This window comes from Cryptomeria japonica, unplaced genomic scaffold (assembly GCF_030272615.1).
Source record: "Cryptomeria japonica unplaced genomic scaffold, Sugi_1.0 HiC_scaffold_359, whole genome shotgun sequence".
Classification (NCBI taxonomy): domain Eukaryota; kingdom Viridiplantae; phylum Streptophyta; class Pinopsida; order Cupressales; family Cupressaceae; genus Cryptomeria; species Cryptomeria japonica.
This window is the reverse complement of record NW_026729181.1, coordinates 1,904-16,263: the sequence shown is the minus strand read 5'-3', so window position 1 is coordinate 16,263 and position 14,360 is coordinate 1,904. Positions and strand designations below refer to the sequence as shown.

The following is a 14,360-nucleotide window of genomic DNA, read 5'->3' as shown; positions in this document are numbered from 1 at the left end:
TCCAGAAAAGGCAAAAAAAAAAGGAGATTTTAAAATTTCCGTTTTGAAAGATAGTGAAAAAAACGGAACGCGCGTGCCATCTTGAGCCCGCCCTGGTGCGCAGCCCAGGTAAGGTGCCACCCTGGCAAAGGTGCGCACCCGGGCAATTAACCCTACTTCCGACTTCGTGCGCGCCAGGGTGGCAACCGGGCCTCGGAAGAGCCAATGCGAGAAACCCCACCAAACGCTCCGACAAAAAAAGAGGCGGCGCTCCAATAACCCCGCTTCGGAGCGCAGCCGGGGCAAACCAAGCCAAGGTGCCCACCCCGACGAAGGTGCACGCGAGGTGCGCACCCGGGGCAAACCGGGCTCCGACAACGTGCACGCAGCACCTTGGAGCACACTTCGAAGCACTCCCGGGTGCCCACCGGCGTTGCGCACCGTGGTGGGCAGCGAGGTGCGCACCTTTGATGCGCTGCCTTCACTAATTTCCAGAAAAAGGCAAAAAAAAATGAGATTTTAAAATTTCCGTTTTGAAAGATAGTGAAAAAAAAGGAACGCGGGTGCCATCTTGAGCCCGCCCTGGTGCGCAGCCCAGGCAAGGCATGCGCACCAAGGTGCCCACCCGAGGTGCACACCCGGGGCAAACCGGGCTCCGACTTCGTGCAGGCCGCACCTTGGAGCACACTTCGGAGCGCTCCTTGGTGCGCACCATGGTGCCCACCAGGGCGCACCCGAGGCAAACCGGGCTCCGACTTCGTGCACGCCGCACCTTGGAGCACACATCGGAGCGCTCCCAGGTTCGCACCAGCGTTGCGCACCTTTGATGCGCTGCCTTCACTAATTTCCAGAAAAGGCAAAAAAAAACGATATTTTAAAATTTCCGTTCTGAAAGATAGTGAAAAAAACGGAACGCGGGTGCCATCTTGAGCCCTTCCTGATGCGCAGCCCAGGCAAGTTGTGCGCACCAAGGTGCCCACCCTGGCGGAGGTGCGCGCCCGGGGCAAACCGGGCTCCGACTTCGTGCACTGCATGGTGCCCACCAAGGCGCGCAACCCAGCCAAGGTGCCCACCGCAGCGAAGGTGCACGCGAGGTGCGCACCCGAGGTGCACACCCGGGGCAAACCGGGCTCCGACTTCGTGCACGCCGCACCTTGGAGCACACTTCAGAGCGCTCCTTGGTACGCACCAGGGCGCGCAACCCAGCCAAGGTGCTCACCCCGGCGAAGGTGCACGCGAGGTGCGCACCCGGGGCAAACCGGGCTCGGACTTCGTGCACGCCGCACCTTGGAGCACACATCGGAGCGCTCCCGGGTTCGCACCAGCATTGCGCACCTTTGATGCGCTGCCTTCACTAATTTCCAGAAAAGGCAAAAAAAAGAAAAAAATGAGATTTTAAAATTTCCGTTTTGAAAGATAGTGAAAAAAACGGAACGCGGGTGCCATCTTGAGCCCGCCCTGGTGTGCAGCCCAGGCAAGTTGTGCGCACCAAGGCACCCACCCTGGCCAAGGTGGGTCACGGGGTGGGTCCTAGGGTGGGTAACGGGGTGGGTACTAAGGTGCGTGCCAAGGTGGGTCATAGGGTGGGTGCCAAGGTGGGCACCAGGGTGGGTGTGCACCAACCCTAGCCAGGGTAGGTCACGGGGTGGTTGTCGGGGTGGGCGTCAAGGAGCCAAGGTGGGTGGCAAGTAGCCAAGTTGCGTGCCAAGGTGGGTGTCGGGGTGGGTGCCAAGGATCCAAGGTGGGTGCCAAGGAACCAAGGTGGGTGTCTGGGTGGGTGCCGAGGTGGGAGCCAGGGTGGGTCCCAAGGTGAGTGCAAAGGTGGGTGCCAGGGTCAAGGTGAGTGCCAATGTGGGTTCCAAGGTGCCAGGGTCAGGGTGAGTGCCAATGTGGGTTCAAAGGTGCTAAGTTGGGTGCGAGGTTGGGTGCGAGGGTGGGTGGGTGCCAAGGTGTGCTAGGTGGAAGCCCGGGTGGGTCGGCATCCCATGGGTGTCGAGTTGGGTGCCTGATGGGTGCTTCTTGTCAAGTTTTAGTCGTCGGGACTCATTTCGAGCCTTAGAGGTCGTTTCTTGTCCGGTTGCCCTGTCTTCGACCTGGGAACCCAATTTTGGTCCTCGGGTCCCATTTTTTTTTGTCTCGCATCCCACTTTTGGCCTGTGGCCTTTTCGGGGTCGATTCTCGTTTTGGGCATCAGAGCATGTTTCTTCTCCTAAAACCCAATATTTGTTTATTAAGTCTCGGAACACATTTTTGTTCTCGTGGACCCATCATGGGTCTTGGAACGCATTTGTGGTCCTTGGGTCCCATTTTGCATCCCGAAACTTGTGTTTTGGTGCTTGATCCCTATTTTGGGTGCCCACCTTGCACCAAGTGCGCACCCGGGGCAAACCGAGCGCCTTGGTGCACCGGGGCAAGATCGAGCGTGCACCCGAGGCGCCCCGAACATGCACCAAGGTGCACTCGGCCCACATGTGAGCGCAGGTCGTTGCGCCCGAGGTGGTGTGTGGGCACCGCGTTGCAGACGGGACACTGCACGCACACGACGCCCCCTCCAGGTGCACGCACGTAGGCCGGGCCGGGTGCACACCCGACGCCCTAGCAAGGTGCGCGCACCCGGGCAGGGCTCACACTTGGCGAACGGGGCGCACTTCGCGAGGGAGGGTGTGCACCTCGACGGGGGTGGGTGGCCGGGGTGGATTCGCACGTGGGTCGCGGTTTGCTAAGTACACACTGCGACAAGCTCATAACGGGTGCGATCATACCAGCGTTAGTGCACCGGATCCCATCAGAACTCCGCAGTTAAGCGCGCTTGGGCCGGAGTAGTACTGGGATGGGTGACCTCCCGGGAAGTCCCGGTGTTGCACCCTTTTTTAGTTTTTCGCCGGGCGTCGCAATGCTATTTGAATAAACCTTTTGCCCGTTTGCGTTCTCGTCGGGGCCGGGCCGGGCCGGGGTGCGCTGCCCGCACTACCGCGCGCGCGGGGGCGACACCGAGCGCGCACCCGAGGCGCCCCGAGCACACAGGCCACGGTGCAACCCGGGCGTTGTGCGCGCACCCCGGTGCGCCCGAGGTGCTGCGCGCGCACCCAGGTGAAATCGGTGTGCACCTCGGCCAGTGCGCGCTCGGTCGAGTCGCGCACGTTGGCCAAGGTGCACGGTGATGTTTCTTACTCTAAGGTTCCGCACCAGACGCCCGGGACAGGTGAGCGAAGCTGGGCGGGGCCGGGTGCGCGGCCGGGGCAGGTGCACGCAGCTGGAGAGAGCTTTGGAGCACACTTCGGAGCGCACCAATGATGCGCTCCATTCAAAAGTTTCCTGAAAAGGCAAAAAAAGTTGAGATTATAGAATTTCCCACTTGAGAGATTGTAAAAAAAAAAAATTTAAAATGAAGGAAACGCGGGTGCCAAGGTGTGCGCAGCCCAGCCAAGGTGTGCGCACCAAGGCGCCCACCCTGGCGAAGGTGCACGCAAGGTGCGCACCCGAGGCAAACCGGACAATTAACCCAACTTTCGACTTCGCGCGCACCTTGGAGCGCACTTCGGAGCGCTCCTTGGTGCGCACCAATCTTGGGCACCTCGGAGTGCACCATGGCGCCCACCAAGGTGCGCACCCGGGGCAAACCGAGCTCCGACTTCGTGCGCACCTTGGAGCGCACGAAAGGTGCGCACCATGGCGCCCACCAAGGTGCGCAGCCCAGCCAAGGCGTGCGCATCAAGGTGCGCACCCTGGCGAAGGTGCGCACCCGGGGCAAACCGAGCTCCGACTTCGTGCGCACCTTGGAGCGCACAAAAGGTGCGCAACCCAGCCAAGGTGTGCGCACCCCGGTCAAACCGAGCTCCGAATCGTGCGCACCAGAGGTGCACGCCATCGTGCGCACCTTGGAGCACACTTCGGAGCCCTCCTTGGTGCGCGCCGATGTTGCGCACCTCGGAGCGCACCCGGGGAAAACAATGCAATTAACCCGACTTTCGACTTCGTGGGCACCTCGGAGCGCTCTCGGGTTCGCACCTCGGAGCACACCGAGGTGCGCACCTTTGATGCGCTGCCTTCACCAATTTCCAGAAAAGGCAAGAAAACATTGAGAAGGTGTGCGCACCGAGGTGCCCACCCTGGCGAAGGTGCACGCGAGGTGCGCACCCGGGGCAAACCGGGCTCCGACTTCGTGCACGCCGCACCTTGGAGCACACTTCGGAGCGCTCCTTGGTGCGCACCAGGGCGCGCAACCCAACCGAGGTGCCCACCCCGGCGAAGGTGCACGCGAGGTGCGCACCCGGGGCAAACCGGGCTCCGACTTCGTGCACGCCATGGTGCCCACCGCGGCGAAGGTGCACGCGAGGTGCGCACCCGGGGCAAACCGGGCTCCGACTTCGTGCACGCCGCACCTTGGAGCACACTTCGGAGCGCTCCTTGGTGCGCACCATGGTGCCCACCAGGGCGCGCAACCCCGCCGAAGGTGCACGCGAGGTGCGCACCCGGGGCAAACCGGGCTCCGACTTCGTGCACGCCGCACCTTGGAGCACACTTCGGAGCGCTCCTTGGTGCGCACCATGGTGCCCACCAGGGCGCGCAACCCCGCCGAAGGTGCACGCGAGGTGCGCACCCGGGGCAAACCGGGCTCCGACTTCGTGCACGCCATGGTGCGCACCGCGGCGAAGGTGCGCACCCGGGGCAAACCGGGCTCCGACTTCGTGCACGCCGCACCTTGGAGCACACTTCGGAGCGCTCCTTGGTGCGCACCAGGGCGCGCAACCCAGCCGAGGTGCCCACCCCGGCGAAGGTGCACGCGAGGTGCGTACCCGGGGCAAACCGGGCTCCGACTTCGTGCACGCCGCACCTTGGAGCACACTTCGGAGCGCTCCTTGGTGCGCACCATGGTGCCCACCAGGCCGCGCAACCCAGCCAAGGTGTGCGCACCAAGGTGCACGCGAGGTGCGCACCCGGGGCAAACCGGGGTCCGACTTCGTGCACGCCGCACCTTGGAGCACACATCGGGGCGCTCCCGGGTTCGCACCGGCGTTGCGCACCGTGGTGGGCACCTCGGAGCACACCAAGGTGGGCAGCGAGGTGCGCACCTTTGATGCGATGCCTTCACTAATTTCCATAAAAGGCAAAAAAAAAACGAGATTTTAAAATTTCCGTTTTGAAAGATAGTGAGAAAAAGGGAATGCTGGTGCCATCTTGAGCCCGCCCTGGTGCGCAGCCCAGCCAAGGTGTGCGCACCAAGGTGCCCACCCTGGCGAAGGTGCGCGCCCGGGCAATTAACCCAACTTCCAACTTCGCGCGCGCCAGGGTGGGAGCGCACCCAACAACCGGGCCTGGGAAGAGCCAATGCGAGAAACCCCACCAAACGCTCTGACAAAAAAAGAGGGGGCGCTCCAGTAACCCCGCTTCGGAGCGCACCCTGGGCAAACCCAGCCAAGGTGCCCACCCCGGCCAAGGTGCAGGCGAGGTGCGCACCCGGGGCAAACCGGGCTCCGACAACGTGCACGCCGCACCTTGGAGCACACTTCGTAGCGCTCCCGGGTGCGCACCTCAGAGCACACCAAGGTGGGCAGCGAGGTGCGCACCTTTGATGCGCTGCCTTCACTAATTTCCAGAAAAGGCAAAAAAAAAAGGAGATTTTAAAATTTCCGTTTTGAAAGATAGTGAAAAAAACGGAACGCGCGTGCCATCTTGAGCCCGCCCTGGTGCGCAGCCCAGGTAAGGTGCCCACCCTGGCAAAGGTGCGCACCCGGGCAATTAACCCTACTTCCGACTTCGTGCGCGCCAGGGTGGCAACCGGGCCTCGGAAGAGCCAATGCGAGAAACCCCACCAAACGCTCCGACAAAAAAAGAGGCGGCGCTCCAATAACCCCGCTTCGGAGCGCAGCCGGGGCAAACCCAGCCAAGGTGCCCACCCCGACGAAGGTGCACGCGAGGTGCGCACCCGGGGCAAACCGGGCTCCGACAACGTGCACGCAGCACCTTGGAGCACACTTCGAAGCACTCCCGGGTGCCCACCGGCGTTGCGCACCGTGGTGGGCAGCGAGGTGCGCACCTTTGATGCGCTGCCTTCACTAATTTCCAGAAAAAGGCAAAAAAAAATGAGATTTTAAAATTTCCGTTTTGAAAGATAGTGAAAAAAAAGGAACGCGGGTGCCATCTTGAGCCCGCCCTGGTGCGCAGCCCAGGCAAGGCATGCGCACCAAGGTGCCCACCCGAGGTGCACACCCGGGGCAAACCGGGCTCCGACTTCGTGCAGGCCGCACCTTGGAGCACACTTCGGAGCGCTCCTTGGTGCGCACCATGGTGCCCACCAGGGCGCGCAACCCAGCCAAGGTCTGCACACTAAGGTGCCCACCCCGGCGAAGGTGCACGCGAGGTGCGCACCCGGGGCAAACCGGGCTCCGACTTCGTGCACGCCATGGTGCCCACCGCGGCGAAGGTGCACGCGAGGTGCGCACCCGGGGCAAACCGGGCTCCGACTTCGTGCACGCCGCACCTTGGAGCACACTTCGGAGCGCTCCTTGGTGCGCACCATGGTGCCCACCAGGGCGCGCAACCCAGCCAAGGTGTGCGCACCAAGGTGCACGCGAGGTGCGCACCCGGGGCAAACCGGGGTCCGACTTCGTGCACGCCGCACCTTGGAGCACACATCGGAGCGCTCCCAGGTTCGCACCAGCGTTGCGCACCTTTGATGCGCTGCCTTCACTAATTTCCAGAAAAGGCAAAAAAAAACGATATTTTAAAATTTCCGTTCTGAAAGATAGTGAAAAAAACGGAACGCGGGTGCCATCTTGAGCCCTTCCTGGTGCGCAGCCCAGGCAAGTTGTGCGCACCAAGGTGCCCACCCTGGCGGAGGTGCGCGCCCGGGGCAAACCGGGCTCCGACTTCGTGCACTGCATGGTGCCCACCAAGGCGCGCAACCCAGCCAAGGTGCCCACCGCAGCGAAGGTGCACGCGAGGTGCACACCCGGGGCAAACCGGGCTCCGACTTCGTGCACGCCGCACCTTGGAGCACACTTCAGAGCGCTCCTTGGTGCGCACCAGGGCGCGCAACCCAGCCGAGGTGCCCACCCCGGCGAAGGTGCACGCGAGGTGCGCACCCGGGGCAAACCGGGCTCCGACTTCGTGCACGCCATGGTGCCCACCGCGGCGAAGGTGCGCACCCGGGGCAAACCGGGCTCCGACTTCGTGCACGCCGCACCTTGGAGCACACTTCGGAGCGCTCCTTGGTGCGCACCATGGTGCCCACCAGGCCGCGCAACCCAGCCAAGGTGTGCGCACCAAGGTGCACGCGAGGTGCGCACCCGGGGCAAACCGGGGTCCGACTTCGTGCACGCCGCACCTTGGAGCACACATCGGGGCGCTCCCGGGTTCGCACCGGCGTTGCGCACCGTGGTGGGCACCTCGGAGCACACCAAGGTGGGCAGCGAGGTGCGCACCTTTGATGCGATGCCTTCACTAATTTCCATAAAAGGCAAAAAAAAAACGAGATTTTAAAATTTCCGTTTTGAAAGATAGTGAGAAAAAGGGAATGCTGGTGCCATCTTGAGCCCGCCCTGGTGCGCAGCCCAGCCAAGGTTTGCGCACCAAGGTGCCCACCCTGGCGAAGGTGCGCGCCCGGGCAATTAACCCAACTTCCAACTTCGCGCGCGCCAGGGTGGGAGCGCACCCAACAACCGGGCCTGGGAAGAGCCAATGCGAGAAACCCCACCAAACTCTCTGACAAAAAAAGAGGGGGCGCTCCAGTAACCCCGCTTCGGAGCGCACCCTGGGCAAACCCAGCCAAGGTGCCCACCCCGGCCAAGGTGCAGGCGAGGTGCGCACCCGGGGCAAACCGGGCTCCGACAACGTGCACGCCGCACCTTGGAGCACACTTCGTAGCGCTCCCGGGTGCGCACCTCAGAGCACACCAAGGTGGGCAGCGAGGTGCGCACCTTTGATGCGCTGCCTTCACTAATTTCCAGAAAAGGCAAAAAAAAAAGGAGATTTTAAAATTTCCGTTTTGAAAGATAGTGAAAAAAACGGAACGCGCGTGCCATCTTGAGCCCGCCCTGGTGCGCAGCCCAGGTAAGGTGCCACCCTGGCAAAGGTGCGCACCCGGGCAATTAACCCTACTTCCGACTTCGTGCGCGCCAGGGTGGCAACCGGGCCTCGGAAGAGCCAATGCGAGAAACCCCACCAAACGCTCCGACAAAAAAAGAGGCGGCGCTCCAATAACCCCGCTTCGGAGCGCAGCCGGGGCAAACCAAGCCAAGGTGCCCACCCCGACGAAGGTGCACGCGAGGTGCGCACCCGGGGCAAACCGGGCTCCGACAACGTGCACGCAGCACCTTGGAGCACACTTCGAAGCACTCCCGGGTGCCCACCGGCGTTGCGCACCGTGGTGGGCAGCGAGGTGCGCACCTTTGATGCGCTGCCTTCACTAATTTCCAGAAAAAGGCAAAAAAAAATGAGATTTTAAAATTTCCGTTTTGAAAGATAGTGAAAAAAAAGGAACGCGGGTGCCATCTTGAGCCCGCCCTGGTGCGCAGCCCAGGCAAGGCATGCGCACCAAGGTGCCCACCCGAGGTGCACACCCGGGGCAAACCGGGCTCCGACTTCGTGCAGGCCGCACCTTGGAGCACACTTCGGAGCGCTCCTTGGTGCGCACCATGGTGCCCACCAGGGCGCACCCGAGGCAAACCGGGCTCCGACTTCGTGCACGCCGCACCTTGGAGCACACATCGGAGCGCTCCCAGGTTCGCACCAGCGTTGCGCACCTTTGATGCGCTGCCTTCACTAATTTCCAGAAAAGGCAAAAAAAAACGATATTTTAAAATTTCCGTTCTGAAAGATAGTGAAAAAAACGGAACGCGGGTGCCATCTTGAGCCCTTCCTGATGCGCAGCCCAGGCAAGTTGTGCGCACCAAGGTGCCCACCCTGGCGGAGGTGCGCGCCCGGGGCAAACCGGGCTCCGACTTCGTGCACTGCATGGTGCCCACCAAGGCGCGCAACCCAGCCAAGGTGCCCACCGCAGCGAAGGTGCACGCGAGGTGCGCACCCGAGGTGCACACCCGGGGCAAACCGGGCTCCGACTTCGTGCACGCCGCACCTTGGAGCACACTTCAGAGCGCTCCTTGGTACGCACCAGGGCGCGCAACCCAGCCAAGGTGCTCACCCCGGCGAAGGTGCACGCGAGGTGCGCACCCGGGGCAAACCGGGCTCGGACTTCGTGCACGCCGCACCTTGGAGCACACATCGGAGCGCTCCCGGGTTCGCACCAGCATTGCGCACCTTTGATGCGCTGCCTTCACTAATTTCCAGAAAAGGCAAAAAAAAGAAAAAAATGAGATTTTAAAATTTCCGTTTTGAAAGATAGTGAAAAAAACGGAACGCGGGTGCCATCTTGAGCCCGCCCTGGTGTGCAGCCCAGGCAAGTTGTGCGCACCAAGGCACCCACCCTGGCCAAGGTGGGTCACGGGGTGGGTCCTAGGGTGGGTAACGGGGTGGGTACTAAGGTGCGTGCCAAGGTGGGTCATAGGGTGGGTGCCAAGGTGGGCACCAGGGTGGGTGTGCACCAACCCTAGCCAGGGTAGGTCACGGGGTGGTTGTCGGGGTGGGCGTCAAGGAGCCAAGGTGGGTGGCAAGTAGCCAAGTTGCGTGCCAAGGTGGGTGTCGGGGTGGGTGCCAAGGATCCAAGGTGGGTGCCAAGGAACCAAGGTGGGTGTCTGGGTGGGTGCCGAGGTGGGAGCCAGGGTGGGTCCCAAGGTGAGTGCAAAGGTGGGTGCCAGGGTCAAGGTGAGTGCCAATGTGGGTTCCAAGGTGCCAGGGTCAGGGTGAGTGCCAATGTGGGTTCAAAGGTGCTAAGTTGGGTGCGAGGTTGGGTGCGAGGGTGGGTGGGTGCCAAGGTGTGCTAGGTGGAAGCCCGGGTGGGTCGGCATCCCATGGGTGTCGAGTTGGGTGCCTGATGGGTGCTTCTTGTCAAGTTTTAGTCGTCGGGACTCATTTCGAGCCTTAGAGGTCGTTTCTTGTCCGGTTGCCCTGTCTTCGACCTGGGAACCCAATTTTGGTCCTCGGGTCCCATTTTTTTTTGTCTCGCATCCCACTTTTGGCCTGTGGCCTTTTCGGGGTCGATTCTCGTTTTGGGCATCAGAGCATGTTTCTTCTCCTAAAACCCAATATTTGTTTATTAAGTCTCGGAACACATTTTTGTTCTCGTGGACCCATCATGGGTCTTGGAACGCATTTGTGGTCCTTGGGTCCCATTTTGCATCCCGAAACTTGTGTTTTGGTGCTTGATCCCTATTTTGGGTGCCCACCTTGCACCAAGTGCGCACCCGGGGCAAACCGAGCGCCTTGGTGCACCGGGGCAAGATCGAGCGTGCACCCGAGGCGCCCCGAACATGCACCAAGGTGCACTCGGCCCACATGTGAGCGCAGGTCGTTGCGCCCGAGGTGGTGTGTGGGCACCGCGTTGCAGACGGGACACTGCACGCACACGACGCCCCCTCCAGGTGCACGCACGTAGGCCGGGCCGGGTGCACACCCGACGCCCTAGCAAGGTGCGCGCACCCGGGCAGGGCTCACACTTGGCGAACGGGGCGCACTTCGCGAGGGAGGGTGTGCACCTCGACGGGGGTGGGTGGCCGGGGTGGATTCGCACGTGGGTCGCGGTTTGCTAAGTACACACTGCGACAAGCTCATAACGGGTGCGATCATACCAGCGTTAGTGCACCGGATCCCATCAGAACTCCGCAGTTAAGCGCGCTTGGGCCGGAGTAGTACTGGGATGGGTGACCTCCCGGGAAGTCCCGGTGTTGCACCCTTTTTTAGTTTTTCGCCGGGCGTCGCAATGCTATTTGAATAAACCTTTTGCCCGTTTGCGTTCTCGTCGGGGCCGGGCCGGGCCGGGGTGCGCTGCCCGCACTACCGCGCGCGCGGGGGCGACACCGAGCGCGCACCCGAGGCGCCCCGAGCACACAGGCCACGGTGCAACCCGGGCGTTGTGCGCGCACCCCGGTGCGCCCGAGGTGCTGCGCGCGCACCCAGGTGAAATCGGTGTGCACCTCGGCCAGTGCGCGCTCGGTCGAGTCGCGCACGTTGGCCAAGGTGCACGGTGATGTTTCTTACTCTAAGGTTCCGCACCAGACGCCCGGGATAGGTGAGCGAAGCTGGGCGGGGCCGGGTGCGCGGCCGGGGCAGGTGCACGCAGCTGGAGAGAGCTTTGGAGCACACTTCGGAGCGCACCAATGATGCGCTCCATTCAAAAGTTTCCTGAAAAGGCAAAAAAAGTTGAGATTATAGAATTTCCCACTTGAGAGATTGTAAAAAAAAAAAATTTAAAATGAAGGAAACGCGGGTGCCAAGGTGTGCGCAGCCCAGCCAAGGTGTGCGCACCAAGGCGCCCACCCTGGCGAAGGTGCACGCAAGGTGCGCACCCGAGGCAAACCGGACAATTAACCCAACTTTCGACTTCGCGCGCACCTTGGAGCGCACTTCGGAGCGCTCCTTGGTGCGCACCAATCTTGGGCACCTCGGAGTGCACCATGGCGCCCACCAAGGTGCGCACCCGGGGCAAACCGAGCTCCGACTTCGTGCGCACCTTGGAGCGCACGAAAGGTGCGCACCATGGCGCCCACCAAGGTGCGCAGCCCAGCCAAGGCGTGCGCATCAAGGTGCGCACCCTGGCGAAGGTGCGCACCCGGGGCAAACCGAGCTCCGACTTCGTGCGCACCTTGGAGCGCACAAAAGGTGCGCAACCCAGCCAAGGTGTGCGCACCCCGGTCAAACCGAGCTCCGAATCGTGCGCACCAGAGGTGCACGCCATCGTGCGCACCTTGGAGCACACTTCGGAGCCCTCCTTGGTGCGCGCCGATGTTGCGCACCTCGGAGCGCACCCGGGGAAAACAATGCAATTAACCCGACTTTCGACTTCGTGGGCACCTCGGAGCGCTCTCGGGTTCGCACCTCGGAGCACACCGAGGTGCGCACCTTTGATGCGCTGCCTTCACCAATTTCCAGAAAAGGCAAGAAAACATTGAGAAGGTGTGCGCACCGAGGTGCCCACCCTGGCGAAGGTGCACGCGAGGTGCGCACCCGGGGCAAACCGGGCTCCGACTTCGTGCACGCCGCACCTTGGAGCACACTTCGGAGCGCTCCTTGGTGCGCACCAGGGCGCGCAACCCAGCCGAGGTGCCCACCCCGGCGAAGGTGCACGCGAGGTGCGCACCCGGGGCAAACCGGGCTCCGACTTCGTGCACGCCATGGTGCCCACCGCGGCGAAGGTGCACGCGAGGTGCGCACCCGGGGCAAACCGGGCTCCGACTTCGTGCACGCCGCACCTTGGAGCACACTTCGGAGCGCTCCTTGGTGCGCACCATGGTGCCCACCAGGGCGCGCAACCCCGCCGAAGGTGCACGCGAGGTGCGCACCCGGGGCAAACCGGGCTCCGACTTCGTGCACGCCGCACCTTGGAGCACACTTCGGAGCGCTCCTTGGTGCGCACCAGGGCGCGCAACCCCGCCGAAGGTGCACGCGAGGTGCGCACCCGGGGCAAACCGGGCTCCGACTTCGTGCACGCCATGGTGCGCACCGCGGCGAAGGTGCGCACCCGGGGCAAACCGGGCTCCGACTTCGTGCACGCCGCACCTTGGAGCACACTTCGGAGCGCTCCTTGGTGCGCACCAGGGCGCGCAACCCAGCCGAGGTGCCCACCCCGGCGAAGGTGCACGCGAGGTGCGTACCCGGGGCAAACCGGGCTCCGACTTCGTGCACGCCGCACCTTGGAGCACACTTCGGAGCGCTCCTTGGTGCGCACCATGGTGCCCACCAGGCCGCGCAACCCAGCCAAGGTGTGCGCACCAAGGTGCACGCGAGGTGCGCACCCGGGGCAAACCGGGGTCCGACTTCGTGCACGCCGCACCTTGGAGCACACATCGGGGCGCTCCCGGGTTCGCACCGGCGTTGCGCACCGTGGTGGGCACCTCGGAGCACACCAAGGTGGGCAGCGAGGTGCGCACCTTTGATGCGATGCCTTCACTAATTTCCATAAAAGGCAAAAAAAAAACGAGATTTTAAAATTTCTGTTTTGAAAGATAGTGAGAAAAAGGGAATGCTGGTGCCATCTTGAGCCCGCCCTGGTGCGCAGCCCAGCCAAGGTGTGCGCACCAAGGTGCCCACCCTGGCGAAGGTGCGCGCCCGGGCAATTAACCCAACTTCCAACTTCGCGCGCGCCAGGGTGGGAGCGCACCCAACAACCGGGCCTGGGAAGAGCCAATGCGAGAAACCCCACCAAACGCTCTGACAAAAAAAGAGGGGGCGCTCCAGTAACCCCGCTTCGGAGCGCACCCTGGGCAAACCCAGCCAAGGTGCCCACCCCGGCCAAGGTGCAGGCGAGGTGCGCACCCGGGGCAAACCGGGCTCCGACAACGTGCACGCCGCACCTTGGAGCACACTTCGTAGCGCTCCCGGGTGCGCACCTCAGAGCACACCAAGGTGGGCAGCGAGGTGCGCACCTTTGATGCGCTGCCTTCACTAATTTCCAGAAAAGGCAAAAAAAAAAGGAGATTTTAAAATTTCCGTTTTGAAAGATAGTGAAAAAAACGGAACGCGCGTGCCATCTTGAGCCCGCCCTGGTGCGCAGCCCAGGTAAGGTGCCCACCCTGGCAAAGGTGCGCACCCGGGCAATTAACCCTACTTCCGACTTCGTGCGCGCCAGGGTGGCAACCGGGCCTCGGAAGAGCCAATGCGAGAAACCCCACCAAACGCTCCGACAAAAAAAGAGGCGGCGCTCCAATAACCCCGCTTCGGAGCGCAGCCGGGGCAAACCCAGCCAAGGTGCCCACCCCGACGAAGGTGCACGCGAGGTGCGCACCCGGGGCAAACCGGGCTCCGACAACGTGCACGCAGCACCTTGGAGCACACTTCGAAGCACTCCCGGGTGCCCACCGGCGTTGCGCACCGTGGTGGGCAGCGAGGTGCGCACCTTTGATGCGCTGCCTTCACTAATTTCCAGAAAAAGGCAAAAAAAAATGAGATTTTAAAATTTCCGTTTTGAAAGATAGTGAAAAAAAAGGAACGCGGGTGCCATCTTGAGCCCGCCCTGGTGCGCAGCCCAGGCAAGGCATGCGCACCAAGGTGCCCACCCGAGGTGCACACCCGGGGCAAACCGGGCTCCGACTTCGTGCAGGCCGCACCTTGGAGCACACTTCGGAGCGCTCCTTGGTGCGCACCATGGTGCCCACCAGGGCGCGCAACCCAGCCAAGGTCTGCACACCAAGGTGCCCACCCCGGCGAAGGTGCACGCGAGGTGCGCACCCGGGGCAAACCGGGCTCCGACTTCGTGCACGCCATGGTGCCCACCGCGGCGAAGGTGCACGCGAGGTGCGCACCCGGGGCAAACCGGGCTCCGACTTCGT

The 14,360-nt window shown here is 62.7% G+C and overlaps 2 non-coding genes across 2 annotated transcripts; both read left to right on the top strand.

Moving 5' to 3' along the window:
- Positions 1-2,727: 2,727 nt before the first annotated feature.
- On the top strand, positions 2,728-2,846 carry LOC131870960 (5S ribosomal RNA). Its single transcript, XR_009369261.1, has one exon. It is a non-coding gene; the product is annotated as a 5S ribosomal RNA (ribosomal RNA).
- A 7,804-nt stretch (positions 2,847-10,650) lies between these two features.
- LOC131870949 (5S ribosomal RNA) lies at positions 10,651-10,769 on the top strand. Its single transcript, XR_009369250.1, has one exon. It is a non-coding gene; the product is annotated as a 5S ribosomal RNA (ribosomal RNA).
- The last annotated feature ends 3,591 nt before the right edge of the window (positions 10,770-14,360 follow it).